This window comes from Canis lupus, chromosome 9 (genome assembly GCF_048164855.1).
Source record: "Canis lupus baileyi chromosome 9, mCanLup2.hap1, whole genome shotgun sequence".
NCBI lineage: Eukaryota > Metazoa > Chordata > Mammalia > Carnivora > Canidae > Canis > Canis lupus.
Window position 1 is genome coordinate 58,032,213 of NC_132846.1, and position 15,051 is coordinate 58,047,263.

At 35.2% G+C, this 15,051-nt stretch overlaps 1 long non-coding RNA gene and 1 pseudogene across 4 annotated transcripts in view; one reads left to right on the plus strand and one right to left on the minus strand.

Moving 5' to 3' along the window:
- LOC140640340 (uncharacterized) overlaps window positions 1-15,051 on the minus strand; it is a 102,271-nt gene that overhangs the window by 74,217 nt on the left and 13,003 nt on the right. For 2 of the 4 annotated variants that reach the window (XR_012037012.1, XR_012037014.1), the window contains exons 2-4: window positions 13,200-13,270; window positions 12,182-12,375; window positions 11,528-11,602 (exon numbers count right to left, since the gene is read on the minus strand). This is a non-coding gene — a long non-coding RNA (uncharacterized lncRNA). Of the gene's footprint in view, window positions 1-2,045; window positions 3,001-6,173; window positions 10,468-11,527; window positions 11,603-12,181; window positions 12,376-13,199; window positions 13,271-15,051 lie in introns of those variants that run through there. The other 2 variants (XR_012037013.1, XR_012037015.1) reach the window with 2 other exon arrangements.
- LOC140640798 (small nucleolar RNA U3) lies at window positions 234-347 on the plus strand (annotated as a pseudogene).

Sequence of the window (15,051 nt, forward strand, 5' to 3'; positions counted from 1 at the left end):
TTAAACTATTAAGAAGTGTTTTTATTTGAATTTCTTAGAGTCTCACATCATTCTTGAGTAATGGAGCAAAATGCAGTATAAAGAGCAAAACCCAAACGGTATGCTGTGTGGCCACTCTGCCTTAAATCAATTATTATTTTTCTTGAGTCTGTAACATTTCTTTGATAGAGTCCTTACGCCCAGTAGTGACAACTTTATAAAGATATTTACATTTTTAAAAATCCTGAAGGAGGAAGACTATACTTTCAGGGATCGTTTCTATAGTTTGTTACTAGAGAAGTTTCTCTGAACACATAGAGCACCCAAAATCTTTGTAGCTGCTAAAAAAAAAAAAAAAAAAGAAAAGAAAAATCCTGAAGGAAGGGTCCAAGTGAACTTTGACCTCCATAGCAAAGGGCTGTTTTCAAGGTCTTCCCATAATCTATCCTTAAAATGGTTCCTTTTGAAAAAAATCACCTGCATTTAGACCAACTCATACTTGACTAGATTTACTCAAATTCAATCATATTTTAGGTGGGTTATGGTCTTCCTTTGCATGCTTTATGAAACACTGGCTTAAATTTGTAGTAAATCCCATCTTACTTTTTCCACTCTTTAATACTGTCCCATGACCATTGCCCCACTACATATATCAGTGCTGGTTTTGCCCTGCACAACTCAAGAGAGCACTTTGGTTATAGAAAAAAAAAAAAATCTGTGTATCTTTGTCTATGGGCTTGGCATGGGCAGTAAAGCCATTCTCTTTATTTTTTTTTTCATAAATTGCCCTGACGTACCTCTCTAGCTCTACCTCCTTCTGCTTGTCCTCAATATACACTATATTTGTGCCACACTAAACTACTTTTTTCTAAATGTGTCATGCTTTAATGTTCCGTGACTTTGCAGTACAGCATGCTGGAACTGTATGAAATGCTGCCATCATTTTATCTGCCATTTTCACTTGGTCTTTTAAGTTTGACTCGTCTCCTCTGTAAAGAATTCTCTATAAAGATTAATAGTCTTTTCTCTCCTGATTATCTTATGCCTAAATCAAATTTGCATTTATCTCAGTGTTTGTTCAGTCTCTCCTCTAGATGTCAAGGCCTTCAAGAGTGGACTGTGCAACATTCATTTCTGACCCATAGTGTGTGGAATGGATCAGACACAAGGGCTGATTTGGCAACTTTAGGAAGCAGGCACCTTTGTTGGCTCCAGTCTCTCTCACTCACACTATTACTTAGTCAAATTACTTAACTTTTCCATGACACGTTTTCTTTAGTAGTAAAATGGAGTTTGCAATAGTATCTGCCATATAGGGTCACTGCAATTAGTAAAGGAGTTAATACATGTAACATGATTAGGATGGTGGCAATAATCAGCACATTTGACATTTCAATTATTAGTAATAATAGTGCTGTAATTATTACTTATTGTATTATTGTCTCTTTCATAATATTGCCAAAGTGTAGTTCTTAAAATCTGGCGTACATAAAAACTATTAGAGATAAGCTTTTAAAATTCAGAATGATGATCTTTAGAGTCCTGGGATTTGCAGTCTTACAAATAACTCATTTTTTAGACATGTTTCCAACACTGCGATGATTGGGAGGGCATAAAATGCCTTGAGTGATTCTAAAATTCTAAATTATCATACTTCTTATGGTGATTGATACACACATGCACATACACACCATTCAGATGAGAAATCCTTTTGATGTTCAAATTAAAACAAACTTTTTGTCCTAGATAATCCCCAATGTCAGGAATTTATATTTACCTGAATATGCATTCTCTTTCTTTACCATATTTGGTTATTTTAAAATCTATTTTTGGTATCTAGCATTTATAACATTAATAGTAACATCTTACATGCTTATTTGAAGCACTTTGCAATTTAAATTCACTGTTTTACTTGCTTTTTTAAGTGATATTAAACATCTTTCTATATAAATCCAGTCATTCAACTAAGCAACAACAAAATGAAATTAATTTTTGGAGTGTTAATGATTAAACATGCATGGAGAAATCAATAAAACATCACCATCTTGCAAGTTTTCTTTCATCATAGGTAGAAAATAAACTATCCTCCCCAATATTTGCATTTCAGTGAAGTTTTGGAAAGTTCTGTCTTCATCATTATTATATTCAAATCCAGGTTTGTTTGTTCTAAAATGCTATATTACCAAATGTTTAAGGGAGAGAGAATTTGTAAAGCCTGCAATTTTGAACAACTTTGGACAGAATTTCATATTGATATTTATTTGGCATATAAAATCCAGTATAAAACTCAGACAAGATATCCCCCCCCTCAACAAGATATAGACACATACATCTGCAGTGTGTTATATGCTTATAGGAATAGCCAGTAAATAATTATGTAGAAAATACAAGGAAAAGAAAAATATAAGTTCACTATTAGGACTGAGAAGTACTATGTATTTCTGCAATATGTTGCTTTTGAGCCAAGACAACAATCCCAGGCCAATGTTTCTTCCTTCAGACCCTCTATGGTAGCCATATGCAGAAATGATGAGAAATTAGGGACTACAGGAGAAGTTAAAAAAAAAAAAATCTTTATTAGGAAGAGATGGTCCAGACTTAATGTTAAGCTATGATTTTCTCTACATTGAATTTTAATTTAAAATTATCCATTTAATATCAAAGGCACAAATATCTAAGAGATATGAAATATAACATATAATATAAAGATATGTTAAAGATAATAATATAAAGATATGTTAATATAAAGATTATTTGTAAGTGGAACAAATTAATTTTCATAACATAACAGTTGGTTATATTGCTTAGCCTTCTATTTTAGATTCCACCTTATTTGGCTTTTGCTCCTAACAGCATCTTTTAAGGATCTATTAGAGTCTTTCTCCTTTTCAATACATATGTTTTCAGCAACCACTCCATGCTGAGCACCGCCGTAGGTGCTGAGAAAGAGGAAAAGCCGGAGGCCCTGCCATCATTGAGCTTATACTCCAGTGCTCGAAACACATGTCAACATAAGGATACCTGAAAATAAATCAGATTCCATGAAAAATGCTATGAAGGAAACTAATTCAGAGTAATGAGATGAGGGAAGGATAGCAGACAAGAGAGGGGAGTATGGACCATCCCCCCAAAAATGTCATTTTATTGGAGTTAAAAAAAAAAAAAAAGAAAGGAAAGGAATTGGTCTTGTAACCATTTGCGAGAATAGAGACTGAAGCCATGAGACTATGTGCAAGGAGGCGGACTAGCAAGGTGCAAAGGCCTGAAGGAGACATATGTTTATGAAATTCAAACTTTGGACTTCTCCATTTGCTGCCTCTGGCCACCCTAACTACTTGGATACTTGGACACATTAATCATCTTCTAGTTTTACACTTTTTGTCTCAAAGGCCTAAATTTTATCTTCTTTTTTCTTTTTAATAATTTGCCAAAAATAATACAAAATCACCACATGACTTCTGGTAAAAATTAAAATTATGTAACAAAGTTCCCCTTTGTCCTAGGCCCATTTCATCTCCCATTTTATAAGTAAACACTTTGCCTACTTTCTATACTTTGTTACCTCTCATTATTTTTTCCTTGCATGGATATGCATACCTATACATACCACAATATATCTGGAAGGTTTCTGTGTGTTTTGGATAAATATGGCCTTATTTTTTAATATCTAAGTCTCTATCTATGTCAGATCCCTCAAGCTATGTATACTCTAGAATTAGCAGTCATTTCTATTCAAAGTCAAGTAAGAAAAATAAATCCTACTGCTCAGACCCTATTATTTCTATCTTGTTTGTTTAAACATTGAATTTACCATATTTATTCCAAATAGGTGCGAAAATTGAATCTCTAATTATATATACCTATGAAAAACTTTATTGTGGGTGTACTACCATTGTGATCCCCCTCTGTTCATCTTGCCTTCTGACTCTAATTACTAAATCTCTGTTAAAATATTTCCTATCAGAAAATATCTGCATGTTCATGATGCTTCATGTGGTATGATCTCATGACCCCACATGCTATGATTTTCTCTTTCTACTAACTAGTAAACACTGCCTTGTATTAGACTCCATCGGCATTATTTCTACAATCAACCCAAAGCAGCCAGTTTTGTTTTATTTTGATGGTTACAGGCTTGAGAACAACAAAATAATTTTGCATCTTTTGTTTGCTTGGCTCTTTAAACTGCCCAAGGCTTTGCAAAACAATTTTAAAATATAGTTATGGTGGTTCTCTCAAAGCATATTTTAACGTTTCTCATAAATAGTTTTTCAGATTGTTCCACCTGACTACTACAGAGAATCAAAAAGCAAGGGATCATTTTTTAAACTTCCATGATGAAAAAGTTTTAGGTTTTAGTAGGCCAAAGGATTCTAAAGAATTATTTTTCTTCCAGTTTCATGTGCAACTTACAAAAGGCTCCTACAGTATTATAAATAATGCTTACAATTTCTTTTTTTTAAATTTTTTTTTTAATTTTTATTTATTTATGATAGTCACAGAGAGAGAGAGACAGGCGCAGAGACACAGGCAGAGGGAGAAGCAGGCTCCATGCACCGGGAGCCCGACGTGGGATTCGATCCCGGGTCTCCAGGATCGCGCCCCGGGCCAAAGGCAGGCGCCAAACCGCTGCGCCACCCAGGGATCCCAATGCTTACAATTTCTTCCCACAACTAAATGAAATACAAAACTTGTACCCACAAGCACCCACAATGACCACGGAATGATGATGAAGTGGCCTATGGTCAACAGTGATTCATTATCCCTAAAATGTTTGCAATTAAGCTTAATGGAGGGGAAATAGGCCTCTGTTTATAAGCAATTGTCCCCTTTTCCCCCCACTGATTCAACCACATTATTAAACACAAATAAGAATACATTTTCCCTAAAATTCACAATTTGATTCAAGTGTCTGTTAACTCAGGTTAACCCAAATTAACTCAACTGTCTATTTTCAGCAATATTTAGAGAAATAAAAAAAATAGCTGTTGTTGATTTAGATTTTTTAAAACTGAAAGATATTAATATGGAATAGAGTGGAAAAAATCAGGATGAAGGTACAACCCAGCAGAAAAGAAGCTATAATTATCTAAACACACTGTGGCAAATCCAGTTCCAAATTATCATCATAGACACCATAAAATATAATTGTTTACAGTCTTTGAATAGAAGTGCTATGATCAGACATTCCTGTACATACTTTAAAGAATAGGAAATTGAAAGAAAAACAAAATCAATAGAGTAGAATATTCACCCATAAACAATATCAAGAAATAATCAATTAGGCTGACCGTCATAATTTTTATCAAGACTTTAGGCTAACAAAGTTCCCATGAAACCAGAAAATAGACATAAACCACACCTCTGCTGCCAGTATCTTCTTCTGCTCTCCTTTGTTTTCCGTTACACATGACATGAAAGGACCACAGAATGTACTAATAAGTTGTATACTTCTTAGATATGTAAAGTGAACAAACAAGTTTCCCTTTATACCCAGATCACACACAAAGAAAAATTCCTGTTGCATTTATTCAAAAGTAAGAACATGGAAAAAGTGTCACTCTTTTGGTCTCATTATTGGATTCTCACTGCTACCTTAAATTCTAAGAATTTAGGGGATCCCTGGGTGGCTCAGTGGTTTAGTGCCTGCCTTTGGTCCACAGTGAGATCCTGGAGTCCCATGATCGAGTCCCACATCGAGCTCCCTGCTTGGAGCCTGCTTCTCCCTCTGCCTATGTCTCTGCCTCTCTCACTCTGTTTCTTTCTCTGTGTCTCTCATGAATAAATAAAATATTTTTTAAAAATTCTAAGAATTTAGAATAAATACTTTTCAGAATATAGAGTAGGAGTCTGCCATTATTTTATAGTACAGTCAACTGTATCCCCAGAAGAGAATATTTAATCTGAAAATTACTGAGTTCTCTGAACAAGGGAGAAAACAAAAAGCAAAGATAGTTTATAAGTTTTTCAGTTCATATTTGCAAATATGCAAGAGTAATTTTCTGCAGTTGAATTAAGTTAAGGACTTTAATAATTTAAGTACCTAATATGATATCAGAAATACTTTACTCATAAAATTTTAGAGTTTTTGTGAATTTTTAATATAATTTTGTTATAATTTTGTATGATACAGACATCTTAAAATATTCAAGACAGAATACCTTAGACAAGCTTTCATACAAAAGCAATACAAAGGTTCCTCCAGCTGGTAGGAAGAGTCAGAATGGATTCTCATATCATCTAAGATTACCTGCTTTTTTTTTTTTTTTTAAATATCAAGCATCTGTTATTTCAACTTTTATCTTTTTTTTTTTTTGTAGTTGATACACAAAGTTACATTAGTTTCAGGTGTTAAGATTACATTCTTCATCTTCCCTTTTTCTTTGGCTATTCTGTTATGCTTTTCTAGTATCTTTATTTATTTCATTTGCATGTTGAACAAATATTTACCCAAGACACATATCTTGCACCCTGCACTGTTCAAGCATCTGGACATGTAATATAAGACAAGAGTTTCTGTCACTACATTTTAATGTAACAAAATGAAACATATATTGTGTGGTATTGTCAGAAGCTGATAAGTGTCAGAAAACTAAATCATGAGTTTGGATAGGAGGTGCAGAAGAAGGAGTTGACTAATTATAATTAGTGGTCTAAGGATACTCTTTGTTTCATGGGGCCAAAGGATTGGTTAGTCAGCTAAGAGTAACTAAACATTCTTCTGTGGTCATAGGCCGGCACTTGAGCAGATCCATTTCACCTTTAGTAGTACACAGACATGGATATTTATCCCACACGGCTGTTAATTACATGTGGCTTTCCCCGTAATTAATTAAATATGGCCTTGACCTTTGTCTTTTCTTTGCTTCATGTTACAATCTTTACACCAAGCCAAACCATTTTTTTTAATGGATTCTTAATCTCCCTTTGGTACTCTTGGTGGTATTCAATTACATTTTTCAATCTTCTTGTTTTGCTCCTTTTGGTGACAGACATGTAGCACTAATGTGAATTCACTATTTGAAAAATCATCCATTTTCTTATCCAATCTCCTATAGCTAATGAGTTGTCCCATTTTCCAGTAGAACACATGATTCTACAAAGTTGAGAAACTAGAATGAGCCTTTTGCTCAAAGTGAGCCACTAATGCCAGCATAATCTGGGAACATCTCAAAAACACAGAAAAGTGGGCACTATCCTAGACTTATGGAGTCTGAATCTGCATTTTTAACAAGATTCTCAGTGATCTTTATGCATATTAAACTTTAAAAAGCACTGTTCTAGATAATACTCTTCCATTCTAGAGATAAAGTAATCAGGAATATAGAAAGATAATTTGCCTATAGTTGGCACAGCTAACTATGAGAAAGCTGGATTTCACTTTGCCACATATGTTCTTTATCACAAAGGACTGGCAATTTTGTAAGTGATAGGAACCTTGATACGAATTGGAAAAAAAAAATCTCTGCATGAACTAATTAAAAAGAATGTATATTACTGTCAAATAAGAATTATGAAATATTTTAAAATAAATATCATGTTATAGATCAAAAGACCCTGAATAATTAATACTGGTAATAATTTGGTTCTACTCTTAAGAATATACAGAAATTTGCTTGTTTTAAAGATCTTGTACAAACCTTTAAAAACACTTATGTCAATCAAGTTTTCTCAAGTAGACTCTCATATCCTATTTCTTTTGCTTAGTTTTACTTGGTTAATCTTTTTATCAGAAATTGAATAAACATTTTTGTAGCTATTAAGTATCATAAATTCCGAAGCGGTAGAGTTGGCTTTAATGCTATTTTACTCTTCTGGAAAGCTATTTGACTGATGTTAAAACATTTGGATGTAGTTAGGGCATACAGCATGTTATCAAAACCTTTATTCACCAAAGAAATGTCTGGAAGAATTCTTAGCCTAATCTATCCCCACCCAGCTCCATTTATTACCAAAGCAAAGATCTCTGAGCAGGTTGTTTTGTTAATAACAACTGGCTCTAACACTTTTCTGTGGGAATTTCAGCTCCTTTATCTTTAAGGAGAAATGATGGCTACATCTCACCCACTACCCCAACCAAGAAAAATGTGAAAAATCTATTTTCAAGGTACAGAACTCTAAATATTTAGGTTAGGTAACTACATTTAAAATGAGGTAGTTCTGTCACTTATAATTCAAAATTATAATAAAATGTCCTCATATGAAGGCAAAGTGTTACAGTCTATGACATATCAGTATTTTCTTTTTAAATGTTGAATCATTATTAATTTAAGTAAGCAATTATTTGGATCCTAATTTAGTGTTGTAAATTTTCATTTTTTTTCTCCAGTGAACCTTAAGAAATAATTGTTCTCTAAGATAGTGTCATTCTTGTCTTATTTGAACTATTATCACCTTCACTGATTTTAGGTGAACTTTCTTTTTAACAGTTACACCTATGTCAAATTAATTTCACATCAAACATGTTTCCCTGAAATCACATTTTTCATCCATATCCTTTACTGTAGGTTTATATGGTTTTTGTCATAATTTACTCTTCACTTGACTCTTAGAAGATTTTTTTCTCATTTTCACAATCAAGTTATGTTTTATTGTTTAAATCTAAGAATCCTTTTAAACTGTTTCTAAGTCACAGGTTGCAGATCAGAACTGTTTGTGTGAATTCAGAACAAGCATAAAATTTCCCTAAGGAAAAAAACTGACTCTTCAGGAGATAATGAACACAGCTTCCTACTTGTACTAATACATTTGAAATCTCAAACTTGAAATTGAGATCTAAATTTTGTCCAATATTTTTTTAAGATTTTTTATTTATTTATGAGAGACACAGAGAGAGAAGCAGAGATATAGGCAGAGGGAGAAGCAGGCTCCCCACACGGAGCCTGATGCAGGACTTGATCCCAGGACCCCGGGATCACAACCTGAGATGAAGGCAGACGCTCAATCACTGAGCCATGTAGGCATCTCTGTCCAGGGATTTATTTTTATTTTAAAAATAAAAATGCATATAAACAGTTTTGATATGCAAGCTGTCACTTTAAAAACAGCTTGAAAAAATTTCACTGCTTTTCCTCAATAGTAGCCCTTTGCTAACTATAGAATAAAGGGGAACAGGATGGAGAAATGGAAAGAGAAGGATAGATTTGTGGAGGATAGGAGACAGGTAAAAGGTAGGGGTTGGGCAGGTAACATTTCAAAATGGGAAAAGTTTAATAGTTAGAAGTGTACATTAGCCAAATATAAATTTCCTTTGATTACTGTGAATAGGAGAAAGGGGGATGCTTTAAACATCTCTGCTTACATATAACGACCCACACAAACTACATTAAAAGAACATTACAGCTGTTTCAGGAAATTCACAGTTAAGGGTGAAATATACCATATGTCCCCGATACCTACACACAACGGGGTGCATTAAGACAGCTATTAGGCTGACTCCCTGTCGTGCCTAGGTACAGGAGGACATATGGTGCCTTTCACCCTTGACTAACGTTTCCTTCCTTTCATTGTTTCCTGCAGCAACTTGAGCGTTTTCTGAATGTTCTTCAGTTGAAGGCAATTGAGTCTTCACCAACAACTATCCCCCACTACAATACACATATATGCATAAGCATCTTTTTTGCCCAGAATGATTTTTCTCTATATAATATACTGTACTATACTTGGCAATACATACCCGTGACTAATCAATCTGGGAACAAGTTAAACATATAATGATGACAATATTTCTATGTGTGGGCTACAAAATAGAACAAGGTATAATCTCTAAATTAAAGATGGAAACATCATAGATACTGAGAGAAGAAACAAACAAGATGTGGTTAACCAAGAAGGATTAGCAGGAATGAAATATAAGTAATTCAGTATTTTCTTCACCACTTGAAACAAAATGCATTTTCTCAAATTCATTCCTAATGTTCAAGAAGCTACTTTCCATGAGCCTGCTGAATCTAACAATTTAATAATCGTCTCTTTTTTCCCCCTCAGGCAAACAAATACTATATATACACATACTCATGAGTTTCAGCAGGAATGACAACAGGAAAAAAACAAACTAATATGGAAACAAATTCAAATTCTCTAGTAGTCATTGTTATGTTCCTATACAATGGGTATTTGTCCTTCTTCCCTGTTTACTGACACAGATACAGTTTATATGTCTCTCAGGGAGTGTGGTCTCATCCCAACCTCAAGATTCAATCTATTTTATTTAATTGTGAGCATGGAATGTGATACAGGCCAATAAGGTCTTAGGGTTTCTGCAGACACTGCTCCTGGAAAAGGTTGCCTCACCAAAAAAAATAAGTCCAAGCAGATCAGTCTCCTGTGCTGCAGCATGTTGCCATGCCTGAGAAATTCCTGGAACTCTGGCAGTCAACTTGAAACAGGACAGACGTCAAAGCAGAAAGAAGAAAACAGGCCAAAACAATCTCACTTTGATCCTTGCAGACATTGTTGAGGCTCCAATCAAATCAAATCTAGAACTTCCTATTAAATTGCATGACACATATTCAAATCAGTTTAATGATATTGTGATTTTTTTCCTTCGAAAGAAATACTAAGGGATATGAGAATATCTTCTGACAATATTTGTTGAGGCCTAAAGTTTAATATAAAGTTTATGTAAACACAAACTTCCCCCAAATACCCATAGCTTGAAATGTTTATATTTCTATGCATATTCAGAGTGAGAAATAGTGTATAATTCTACTTGGTTTCTTGGTATGTGAGACTAGGCTAATCCATTTCTTTTTGTTCACTTCTTTTACTCACAACTGGGAGATTTATATAAAGAAATAAGACATAAGCTTTACTCTTTTTAAATAACATTTTAGGATAGTACATTTATCAGATTTTTAACCACTTGGCTTTCAGAAACACTGCAAAACTACAATCAATCATGTTCATTTTGGTCGGTGAGAAAGAAAAGAAAAACTAAAATATTTCAGCTTTCTGCCCTCACTTACTTACCCAATGATCTAGTCCTGACTCGTTTTACTTTCACTAAATCTCTAAAGAAATAGTACTAAATGGAGAAAGTATAGAGAAAAGAGAAAAGAGTAAAAAAAAAAGGGAAAGGTGGCAAGAAAAGAAATTGAAAAATAAGTAGACCAATGGGACGGGTGAGAAAAGGAACTGCATGTCTTCAGGGAGACACGACTGCATACTGTAGATTACCTGTGCATGGTCACCCAGGAAGAAGTCCCAGGGACACTGAAAGACAACTAAGAATATGTGTTTTAAGAAAGAGCCCTGGTGGGGATGGAAGAAGGCAGCTTATAGCAGAACGCACGACACTTGGAGGAAAAGGAATGAGTTGAAGTCAAAGTGCTGCTATTTTTTTCTCCATCTGCGTGTGGTCTTGGCCAATTGACTTAACCTAATCTTCAACTGCTTATGAAGAATCTTACATAGGAAGAATCATACTTAAAGCAGAGCACTGTGGGAAGATAAAACAAGATCACCCACTTGAAACACATATTGAAATGCATAATTCACATGTTCAGCACACCCTCCAATCTTCCGTCTCAGCAGCCCTGAGACTCACCATTTCCTGGGAGCTGGTGAAGGTTTCCAGCTGGGCTGCAAAGACTCTCTTGCCAGGACTGGTCCTGAGTATTTACTAAGAGAAAATGAAAATGAAAATATACTAAGTTTATTTAACTATCTTGACTTTCCAAAATATGTATTTTTTCCATGTCATATATGACTTATTCCTAAGCCATCAGGAGTCCTCTAAACCAGATACCCCCACGCACACCCTTTCAAAGCAGAACCCAGTCATGAGAAACCAGGATCCTATTTTAAGCAATCTACATATTGACTGAGAAAGAATTAGAGCCCCATCAGCTAATTCTCAGGTCAGAAAAGATTCAATACATATTTTCAAGTGGGCAGAGGGAGCTAATTTGAGTCACTGATATAGAAATATATCAACCTCACTTTTGCCAAATTATCCATTCAGTAACTGTCAACTTTCATTACTGTCATTCACATGAGGTGATTAGAGGCAGGTGAGCACTATATCTCCTCTTCCCCATAGCCTCGTTATCAAAAAGTACATGAGCCCAGGCTATACCTGAGTTAGAAGAAGAAACAGAAAAAGAATAGGAAAAGCCTAAATCTCAGGGGCTAAAATAACAAAGGCTTATGTCCCCTGGAGGTTGACTAAGGGCTGTGACCTTATGATCGTAGTTCTTACTTGGAGACCTAGACGGAGAGACAGCAACTAAAAGAAACATTGCGGGATCCCTGGGTGGCGCAGCGGTTTAGCGCCTGCCTTTGGCCCAGGGCGCGATCCTGGAGACCCGGGATCGAATCCCACGTCGGGCTCCCGGTGCATAGAGCCTGCTTCTCCCTCTGCCTGTGTCTCTGCCTCTCTCTCTCACTGTGTGCCTATCATAAAAAATTAAAAAAGAAGAAAATAAAATAAATAAATAAATAAATAAATAAATAAATAAATAAATAAATAAAAGAAACATTGCCAAGGGCCATCACAGAGAGTAAAGGGAAAGAGTCCTAGAAGGTTGTGTAGCAGCAACTGAATGCTCAGTCAAGAAGTGACTTTCACCGCTTACTAACCATGAACATCAGAATTATAAAGTCCTACGGAAGATGAAAAGCCAGAAGCATTCAGTGCAAAGCGGTAGTGATTATCTCCAAATTTCACAATGAAATCAAATCTTAGAATAATTGGCCAAATAGGCAAAACAAGCACAAAATGAGTCATATGATAATTTTTTATATTCAACCTTTTCTTTTGGTGGGGAGAGGCGGGGGGTAATTCAGTCAATTCTACAGTCAGGTCAAAAAACGTATTCCTGCATGAAGTAGGGAGAACATCGAACCAATGAATCTCTAGACCTGATTAAAGCTATTTACATGCTGAGCTAGCTGGAATATCTGAGTGGTCTGACCCAAATAATTATGGGGGCAGAGCCAATGATCTATCATAAACATTATTAATTTCATCCATTAAAATGTTATTTCTAGAAAACCATATACTAATTACCAAATTCTCTGTTGTAGATTTCTACAACAATCTTTAAAAATCAGTAGCCCCCTCTGGCAGAGGATTTATGCCTGACACACATCAAATGCAGACTGAGTTCTTTTGCTGCAAAACAAGTTGCCTTAAGTGTCAGTAGCATACAACAATAAACTAGTATCTGTTATGCATCTATAAAGTTCAGCTCATCTCCAGTGAGTTCTTCATTTACCTGTGGGTTGGCTCTGCTCCACCGTTCTCTTTCTACAAGAGTTATAAATGGCCAGGAATGTCCTTCTCTGCCTATGGCAGAAGCACAAATACTCAGTTAAGAAACATGAGAAGTCTTGCAGCCTAGGCTAAGAATGGCACATAGTTACTTCTACCTCCTTCAGTGGACCAAAGCAAGTTACATGGCTAATGCCAGAGCAAAAAGGTGAAGTTCTCCTGAGTCACAGTGGGAGGTTATTATAAAGTCACACACCAAAGCCATCGACACGAGCATGGGTGCAGAATACTTACAGTCATTACTGCAATCTAACACATGCCCCAACTGAACAGATACATCACTTTGTTTTCATACTAGTTTTTAAGTTTCAAAATTCCTACTGCCTCAAGCGTGGTTCTGATATGTACAGAACACCCACAATATGACTCCTAGCCAGGGTCTCTGACAATTATTGCTTTAGTAAAAAATTGGTAATTTCTGATAGTTCTAAAATCTGTTTCAGCAGAACAAAGGAAAGGAATTAGACCAACCTTCAAGCAACTTGAAGCAGAATAAGGACTCAAGATAAAGGACTTAATTCTATAGGTATTTTGAGTTAAAAGACAGTCAATTCTCAGAATGTGAAACAAAAAGTGATATGCCTTTTTGTCCCTTTCATGTATAAAATTATACAGATGACTCACATTTGTTTGACCATACACCTGCAGTTCTTGCTTTGCAGAGATGAGGTTAATAGAGAGAGAGAGAGAGAGAAAAAAAAAGGTTCTCTGTAAGATGTTTAAAAATCAGTGAGCTGGAATGATGCTAGAGAGTACATAAATTTCAGAAAGAATAAAAAGAATCTAAAGAGAATTTTAACTTTGCCTGATATCTGGTCAAATTGTCATAAGAGCCTGCTGGTGTGGAGAGGGTTATGGGGAGTGACAAGGTGCTAAGTTCTCTTGAGCCCTGAGTCTCAGGATAAACGAGAATAAAGCATGTGGTTATCTTGAAAACTGTAAGACGTATCATCATTTTCTTTGAATTTTATTAAGCAATTTTAAAGTTTACTGGCAGCAGATAAAAGCTGATATCACAACCTGGTCCATGCTGGTTTCTGCCAGGCAGAGATCTAACAGTGATTTTGTACAGGAAGCATATGCCCTCTTAATTACACAAAGCATTAAGTTACTTACAGAAGATTCGGGAACCATATGGCCCATTAGAATCAGAAGTCAGAAGGTAATAGAGAATAGGATTTCTGTGCTTTCTAAATAAACGAGGATGCTATGCAATAGGAAGTTCTTGTCACAAACTAGGAACCAGTACAGAATTTCATCTTTTCATTTGACTCATTCAAAAGCTCTTTGCATTATTCTAAGACTGGCCGTGAGAGTGCAACACCCACCTTGATTGTTCTGACCTAATTTGTCACATTTCTGGAACAGCACTTACTAGATCACATCCTGAAGTCACTGTTTATTTGCTCACAGAAGCCTGGGCTCTTCTAAGTCAACCGCTGCAGCTTATGCAGCTGGGTTTATACATACTCACTCAGCAAATTCTTACTCAAAGCTGAGTTCTCTCCAATATCTCTAAGACTCTAGTTGGATGAAGCTTATCCCAAAGCTAACACTATAGTCCTATAAGGAAAGTTGGCATTTTGTAGAAAGAAAAAAAAAATTAAGACTATCATTTGCTTCCTATATGTAGTAGATCCTGATGATGAAGGAAATGGAATGAACAAAAGGAATGAGCTGCTGTAGAAGGTAAAAATGGACCAAGTAGCCTTATTTTGAACTTGATATCTGTACTAAGATTGATTTTTAAGATCTATTTTTCCAAAAGGACTTTAATAAATCATTTTAATTGCTAA